The sequence below is a fragment of the Nanorana parkeri genome, unplaced genomic scaffold (genome assembly GCF_000935625.1).
Source record: "Nanorana parkeri isolate BGI_ZX_2015 unplaced genomic scaffold, ASM93562v1 scaffold3720, whole genome shotgun sequence".
NCBI classification, from domain to species: domain Eukaryota; kingdom Metazoa; phylum Chordata; class Amphibia; order Anura; family Dicroglossidae; genus Nanorana; species Nanorana parkeri.
In genome coordinates, this window is record NW_017309988.1 from 24634 (window position 1) to 32209 (window position 7576).

Genomic DNA, 7576 nt, shown 5'->3' on the forward strand with positions numbered 1-7576 from the left:
AGGAGTATGGCGGTGGGTGGAGTATGGAGGTGGGTGGAGTATGGAGGTGGGTGGAGTATGGAGGTGGGTGGAGTATGGCGGTGGGTGGAGTATGGCGGTGGGTGGGACCCTTAGTAAAAGGTTTCGTTCTCAGCATGAGCATCTAGAAGAGGCACCTGGAGCTCACAGAAAAGGACTTCCAGTTGAGATTCCTGCACTCCTCCTCGTGCCTGGCAGTGGACACAAGAGCGGGACTCTGCTTGCAGTGACAGTGTGCTTCCTCTGGTGGCAGTGATAGGGCACTGGGGTCAGCACAGTCACTGGGCCATCAGTGTCCGGCACCATCGGCGACAATGGCCAATTTGGAGGAGGATGTCTCCTCAGCACATCTTGGAGCCCTCAGTGGGCCATCATTGTCCATATATACGTATGGCAGGTTTATGGAGCCAACTACAGAGCTCAGGGGATTCCTCACCCTGACCAGTCTATGGGAAGTCCTCACCCATCACACAGATCAGATGAGAGGTTGTATGAAGGAATCTCTGGGCACCAGCCTCACTGATGTCTCCTGGAGATATATCACACAGGTCAGAGGTTGTATGAAGGAATCTCTGGGCACCAGCCTCACTGATGTCTCCTCCTGGAGATATATCACACAGGTCAGAGGTTGTATGGAGGAATCTCTGGGCACCAGCCTCAGTGATGTCTTCTCCTGGAGATTTATCACACAGGTCAGAGGTTGTATGGAGGAATCTCTGGGCACCAGCCTCAGTGATGTCTTCTCCTGGAGATCTATCACACAGGTCAGAGGCTGTCTGGAGGAATCTCTGGGCACCAGCCTGACCGATGTCTTCTCCTGGAGATCTATCACACAGGTCAGAGGCTGTCTGGAGGAATCTCTGAGTAATGTCTCCTCCTGGAGATCTGTATGAAGGAATCTCTGACTGACTGTCTTCTCCTGGATCTCTCTTCCAGTAAAAAATACCTTCTGAAGCATCTCTCATCAGGCACACATGACCTCAGAGAGCCGGCTGAGCCTCGCAGCTCCACATCAGACGGCCCCGGGGTAGAGGAATGTTTACAAGCAGCTCATACACACAGAGATCCTTCACTGAGCCTCCATCTGGTCATCTTTGTGTGGAACCGTCACATTTCTGGGACAAATTGCTGGAATGCTGAAAGATAACTTCTAGGCAGCCATGACTGTGTGCATCCAAACACCCCAAACCTGCCACCTCCACGTCCCCAGCGTTGTCCGATATCAGACTGGAGGTCAGTCCTGGGCTCTGTCACACAGTAAGACACCTGCGTGCGAAGGCTGCGATGGAAGAAGATCTTCACTGACAGGCCACATACTAGTCCTGGGCTGGAGAGTTCCCGTGCTGCTTCAGCCGCTGTGAAAGGTCCACCCTGTGTGCTGGACCTGAACATTATGGAGAACTAATACGAGGGATGGGATTCTGTGAGAACCTTCTTATCGTGGGCGGGAAAACCCAAAGGTGGGCGGGAACAGAACCAGGACTACGGCAGAGACATCCCACCACTGGAGTAATGAAAGGTCAGAGAGTCCACCACACTCCCATATACCTTCAGCTGAGTACGTCCCGGGATCTGCAGGTCAGTGTTCACAGGACGTGGTTCCTGCTGGTGGATTCCACGACACTTGTTCCCTTTACATTTCCCCGATTTCAGACGAGTTCACTTTAAGAATTCTACAAAACAAAGAAAATCAGAGAACCGCCATCTGCGCGCAGCTGTTTGGAAGAGGAACGCGTTTCCCAGTGTGCACTGCATCCCGGGTGAGATGCCATGTGTGCGCCTGACAAGTCCAACAACGCAAGAAATAAATCAGACGGCTTCCTGTACATGGGGGTTACATAGCCGGGCCCCTAGGGAGCTGGAATGGGGCCCAAGGCCTGTTCATATAGATAGGGGTTATATAGCCGGGCCCTTAGGGAGCTGGAATGGGGCCCAAGGCCTGTTCATATAGATAGGGGTTATATAGCCGGGCCTTAGAGAGCTAGGATGGGTCCCAGGGGTCTTTACATGTAGATGGGGTTTATAAAGCCAGGTCTCTGACAGCTCAGAGGGGGTCTGGGATCCGTTCATGTAGATGGGGGTATATAGCCAGCCCTCGAAGAGCTGGAATGCAGCTCGTGGCCTATCCATGTACATGGTGGTTACATAGCCAGCCCTTGAAGAGTTCAAATGGGGCCCGGGGCCTGTTCATGTAGATCGGGTTCATAAGGCCAGTCCTAAAAGAGCTTGGAAGGGGTGTGGGACCTGTTTATGTAGATAGGGGTATATAGCCGGCCCCCAGAGAGCTAGGATGGGTCCTGGGGCCTTTACATGTAGATGGAGTTCATAAGACCAGCCCTCAGAGAGCTTGGAAAGGGTGTGGGACCTGTTTATGTAGATGGGGATATATAGCCGGCCCTTGGAGAGTGCAAATGGGGCCTGTTCATGTAGATGGGGTTTATAAGGCCAGTCCTCAGAGAGCTGGGATGGGACTTGGAGCATGTTCATGTAGATGGGGGTATATAGCCAGCCCTCGGAGAGCTGGGATGCAGCTTGGGGCCTATCCATGTACCTGGGGGTATATAGCCAGCCCTCGGAGAGCTGGGATGCAGCTTGGGGCCTATCCATGTACCTGGGGGTATATAGCCAGCCCTCGGAGAGCTGGGATGCAGCTTGGGGCCTATCCATGTACCTGGGGGTTATATAGCCAGCCCTTGGAGAGCTGTGGTGGGGCTCAGAGCCTGTTCATGTAAATGGGGTTTAGAAGGGGGAAGTTTGGAGGGGGCCTGGGACCTGTTCATGTAGATAGAGGTATATAACCGGCCCTCAGAGAGCTGGGATGGGACCTTACATGTGGAGGGGGGTATAAAGCCAGTCCTCAAAGAGCTGGGATAGGACTTGGGGCGTGTTCACGTAGATGGGGGTTACATAGCAAGCCTTTGGAGAGTTCAGATGGGGCCCGCCGCTGTCTTCTTCCTTGCTGAGGAGATATTGGAACCTGAAGATCCTTAGCTCCCAGTTTCCCCAATCACTAGCCAAGGCTCAGTGTAGGTGAAACAAACTCTGATTTATTGAGCAACTGCACAAACTTATATACAGCAAGTGATGAAATCAGAATATAATCCCATCACATCCCCCCTCCCCCTCCCAGACCATCGGTCTGCTCAACACCACAGGTGTCCACCTGCTAACGAACTCCAGACAGCCATAGTAGGAGCCTGGCCAGAATGTCATTGTTCTGAGCTCCCTCAGAGAACAATGGGAGATAACGAGGGATGGTGCTGATAGTCTTTCCATAACCAGGTCACACAGCATAACGCACTCACACATAACCCAACACCAATACACATTTAACTCATAAACTGATCACCATGTCGTCACAGGGGGTATAAAGGCAGTCCTCAGAGAGCTGGGATGGGGCGTGGGATCTGTTCAAAGAATATTCTTCCGTTATGAAACAGCGACCAGGAACCATTCCTAAGAGAATAAATCTCATGCCTGCGGACTGGAAGAAAGAAAGATCCAATTTCCCGTCAACTTCAACTTTGGCACAGATGGCGACATATTCTCATCTTATGATGCAGAATAGATAACTGCAACTCACCCACCCAGGTACTGAGGCAGCAAAGCAACCCCAAACCATAACATTCCCACCGCCATGCTTCACAGTTGGTACGAGGCTCTTCTCCTGAATACTGTCTTTGGTTTGTGGTCCGGGATCTGGAGGATGGGGAACACATTATAGAAGAGGTCGGTGATCCAGGGGATCAGAAACACATTATAGAAGAGGTCTGGGATCCAGGGGATCAGGAACACATTATAGAAGAGGTCTGGGATCCAGGAGATCAGGAACACATTACAGAAGAGGTCTGGGATCCAGGGGATCAAGAACACATTATAGAAGAGGTCTGAGATCCAGGGGATCAGGAACACATTATAGAAGAGGTCTGAGATCCAGGGGATCAGGAACACATTATAGAAGAGGTATGAGATCCAGGGATCAGGAACACATTATAGAAGAGGTCTGAGATCCAGGGGATCAGGAACACATTAAAGAAGAGGTATGACATCCAGGGGATCAGGAACACATTATAGAAGAGGTCTGGGATCCAGGGGATCAGGAACACATTATAAAAGAGGTATGAGATCCAGGGGATCAGGAACACATTATAGAAATGGTCCGGGATCTGGAGGATGGGGAACACATTATAGAAGAGGTCTGGGATCCAGGAGATCAGGAACACATTATAGAAGAGGTATGAGATCCAGGGGATGAGGAACACATTATAGAAGAGGTATGAGATCCAGGGGATCAGGTACACATTATAAAAGAGGTCTGAGATCCAGGGGATCAGGAACACATTATAGAAGAGGTCCGGGATCCAGGGGATCAGGAACACATTATAGAAGAGATCCAGGATCCAGGGGATCAGGAACACATTATAGAAGAGGTATGAGATCCAGGGGATGAGGAACACATTATAGAAGAGGTATGAGATCCAGGGGATCAGGTACACATTATAAAAGAGGTCTGAGATCCAGGGGATCAGGAACACATTATAGAAGAGGTCCGAGATCCAGGGGATGAGGAACACATTATAAAAGAGGTCTGGGATCCAGGGCATCAGGAACACATTATGGAAGAGGTCCGGGATCCAGGGGATCAGGAACACATTATAGAAGAGATCCGGGATCCAGGGGATCAGGAACACATTATAGAAGAGGTCCAGGATCCAGGGGATCAGGAACACATTATAGAAGAGGTATGAGATCCAGGGGATGAGGAACACATTATAGAAGAGGAATGAGATCCAGGGGATCAGAAACACATTATAGAAGAGGTCTGAGATCCAGGGGATCAGGAACACATTATAGAAGAGGTCTGAGATCCAGGGGATCAGGAACACATTATAGAAGAGGTCTGGGATCCAGGGGATCAGGAACACATTATAGAAGAGGTCCAGGATCCAGGTGATTACAGGAGAGGATCAGGGATGGATCTTCTCTGGAAGGGGGGTAGGAGGCGTCATTGATCCACGATTATGGATCTTCTGCAGTTTCAGGATCTATAAGACAATTGGGCCATTGATGGAGAAGACAAGGGGCGGCTATGTCTGTGTTCCTCACCCAGCTGGGGCTTTGTACCATCCCCCAGTCGGGGGGAGAACATGCCGGAACAGGAATATACCAGGAACATGAATGTGAGTCACACAGCAGAGGTCCCACGGAGTGGAAATCCTCTATGACAGGAATCATGACTGATCCCACGCATCCCGAGGGTGACAACAACTTCCTGCACAGTGACACGATCTGCAGAGTGCAGCTCACAGCAGGGGGGAGGCGGGGGTGGAGGGTTTAGGGGATTTGACGTTCCGGCTCCTGAATGACCTGTTAATGATTATCTCTCCAACTCTACGGAATGCAAATACAGATTGCAAATCTCTTCCGGCCTCCTCTGAACACCCCGCGGCCTCTTTATTAGAGCCAAGAATTGATTGCCAGCCAATATCAATCTCAGAACTTCTATTCATCAAGCCGTCCTCCGTGATTTCTCCACGCGCTGACCCCGCGCCCTCACCGGAACGTAAAGGACAACGTACGGGCTCGATCACACCCACACAATACGGCCAAAGGTCTCCGGGCACCTGACCTTCACACCTCTTACGAACATCCCATTCCAAACCATGGCCATTGCTATGGAGTTGTTGGAGGTCCCATTCCAAACCATGGCCATTGCTATGGAGTTGTTGGAGGTCCCATTCCAAACCATGGCCATTCACATGGAGTTGTTGGAGGTCCCATTCCAAATCATGGCCATTCACATGGAGTTGTTGGAGGTCCATTTCAAACCATGGCCATTAAGGTGGAGTTGACCCTACTCCATGGCCATTCACATGGAGTTGCTGGAGGTCCCATTTCAAACCATGGCCATTCACATGGAGTTGACCCAACTCCATGGCCATTCACATGGAGTTGTTGGAGGTCCATTCCAAACCATGGCCATTAATATGGAGTTGTTGGAGGTCCATTCCAAACCATGGCCATTAATGTGGAGTTGTTGGAGGTCCATTTCAAACCATGGCCATTCACATGGAGTTGTTGGAGGTCCATTTCAAACCATGGCCATTAAGGTGGAGTTGACCCTACTCCATGGCCATTCACATGGAGTTGCTGGAGGTCCCATTTCAACCCATGGCCATTCACATGGAGTTGTTGGAGGTCCATTCCAAACCATGGCCATCAGGTACTGATGTTGGATGAAGATCTGGCTCACAATCGGCATTCCAGCTCACCCCAGTGGTGGTCAGTAGGGTTGAGGTCAGGGCTCAGTGAAGGCCATTATTATGGAGTTGCCCCCTTTGGGGCCATAACAGACTCGATTCTTCTGGGAAGAGATTTTGGGGTCTCTGGCGGGAACTCGCTCAGTCAAGAGAACATTGGTGAGGTCAGGTGCTGATGTTGGCCAAGTAGACCCGGGTCATAGTTGGTGCTCAGTAGGGTTGAGGTCAGACACTCGAGTTCCTCCACCAAGCTGGTCACACCGTGTCTGTATGGAGCTGGCTCTTCACCAAACTGTGACCACAAGGCTGGAGGAGCTCAATGGTCTATGAAGTCCGGACCCTTCACTGGAGACACCTGAACCCCATCATTCAGGGGGGTTCCACATACTTTGGCCCCGGGTGTATGAGCATTTCTGAGACATGTTGCCGTATGTCCCCCCCCCTTCAATCCTCAGTGGTACCTACTCCTCTCCTGGACTGAAATGTCTTACTCTGATCTCACTGCACACTGTGAGCTTCCCGGCAAGAGAGATAGAGCCCGCCTCATTTCCTGGCTTGAGGACATCCATTATCATCTAGCCCTTTCCCTCCCCATCCCTGGCCCCGCCCCTTCAATGGATTTCAGTTCTACCAATCATGGAGGCTCAGTATCACATGTGGGCGGTCTGCTTGCAAATACACCCTGCCTAGGAACGCCCACCCCTCCGAACTGACATCTGCCAATCAAGGCATATTGATATTTGCATAACTCCTCCCACACCTTGTATTAGGGCTGATGGGCCCTTGAGAGAAGTACTGAGGCAGGGTGCTGGTGATTCTATGGGGATTTCCATGGATTGGGTAGTGTTAGGTACACAGGACGGAGGCTTCATTCCATCCGCGCTTAGATACACACAAATACCACGTAGCCGAATGTTACACCCGAGACGTACGAAGGCTCGGAGGAGGGATGAGGATGAGTCACATGGGGATGAGCGCGATTAACACTCTAAGAATACAGACAAGTGTGAACAGGACCCGAGCCAACCAATCACAACAACAATAGGGACCGGCCACACCCCTCCGCACCCCATCACACACAGAGAGGCAGGTATTGGCTTTGTTGGCGTATGAGGGGCCCCCACCATCCCTGTGCTGAGTTCCTGGGTCTGTACACCCGCTGTGCCCATTATGAGGGGCCCCCACCATCCCTGTGCTGAGTTCCTGGGTCTGTACACCCGCTGTGCCCATTATGAGGAGCCCCCACCATCCCTGTGCTGAGTTCCCGGGTCTGTACACCCGCTGTGCCCATTATGAGG

At 51.4% G+C, this 7576-nt stretch overlaps 1 long non-coding RNA gene across 1 annotated transcript; it reads left to right on the forward strand.

Annotated features, from left to right (window-relative positions):
- Window positions 1-4223: 4223 nt before the first annotated feature.
- LOC108803429 lies at window positions 4224-4895 on the forward strand. The gene is made up of 3 exons (XR_001942282.1): window positions 4224-4313; window positions 4431-4508; window positions 4743-4895. It is a non-coding gene; the product is annotated as an uncharacterized LOC108803429 (long non-coding RNA).
- The last annotated feature ends 2681 nt before the right edge of the window (window positions 4896-7576 follow it).